Source organism: Phalaenopsis equestris, unplaced genomic scaffold, assembly GCF_001263595.1.
Source record: "Phalaenopsis equestris unplaced genomic scaffold, ASM126359v1 Scaffold000189, whole genome shotgun sequence".
NCBI lineage: Eukaryota > Viridiplantae > Streptophyta > Magnoliopsida > Asparagales > Orchidaceae > Phalaenopsis > Phalaenopsis equestris.
Genome location: NW_018164631.1, coordinates 324,663 through 325,675, shown reverse-complemented (window position 1 = coordinate 325,675; position 1,013 = coordinate 324,663). Strand labels below are relative to the sequence as shown.

The window sequence follows — 1,013 nt, the reverse complement described above, 5'->3', positions numbered from 1 at the left end:
TTGACTTATGTAGGCCCTTGTTGGAAGGAATGATGCTGTCTGGACTATAGATCATGTTGTTGCATTGCAGAAGATTTGTCCCATAGTCAGCAGTGATGTTACTGCGGAGGCATCGGCAGCCGAGTTTGAAGGTTATGGAGCATCAAAACTTACTGTAGATTCTGCTGTGAAGTATCTACAACTCGCAAATAAACTTTTTTCTGAGGCAGAGCTTTACCATTTCTGTGCCAGCATCTTGGAACTGATAATTCCAGTGTACAAAAGTAGAAGACTGTATGGACAGATAGCAAAATGTCTCACATCACTCACCAACATTTATGAATCTATTGTTGAGCAAGAATCAAGTCCGATTCCTTTTATTGACGGTACGTACTATCGAGTTGGATTCTATGGTGAACGGTTTGGGAAACTTGACAGGAAGGAATATGTATATAGGGAACCTCGCGATGTTCGCTTGGGTGACATAATGGAGAAGCTCAGTCACATATATGAGTCTAGAATGAATGAAAGTCATACTTTACATATCATACCTGATTCTAGGCAGGTCAATGCAGAGGAGTTGCAGCCTGGTGTGTGCTACCTTCAGATAACTGCTGTAGATCCTGTCATGGAAGATGAGGATTTGGGAAGTAGGAGAGAAAGGATCTTCTCCTTATCAACCGGAGGAGTTCAAGGGCGCGTATTCAACCGCTTCTTATTTGACACACCTTTCACGAAAAATGGAAAGAGTCAAGGAGGACTTGAAGACCAGTGGAAACGGCGTACCGTTCTCCAAACGGTGGGATCTTTTCCTGCTTTGGTGCGTCGGCTCGTTGTTATCAAGTCAGAATCTTTGGAGTTCTCTCCGGTTGAAAATGCAATCGGAATGATTGAAACTAGGACGGCTGCTTTAAGGAATGAGCTCGAGGAACCCCGAAGCTCAGAAGGTGATCAACTACCCAGGCTACAGAGTCTACAGAGGATCCTACAAGGCAGCGTAGCCGTTCAGGTAATCTTCGCTATCTGCAATTTTA

The 1,013-nt window shown here is 44.0% G+C and overlaps 1 protein-coding gene across 1 annotated transcript in view; it reads left to right on the top strand.

Annotated features, from left to right (window-relative positions):
• The window catches only part of LOC110022419 (guanine nucleotide exchange factor SPIKE 1-like), a 43,624-nt gene that overhangs the window by 19,607 nt on the left and 23,004 nt on the right, over nt 1–1,013 (top strand). The gene's annotated exons all lie outside the window — the stretch shown is intronic.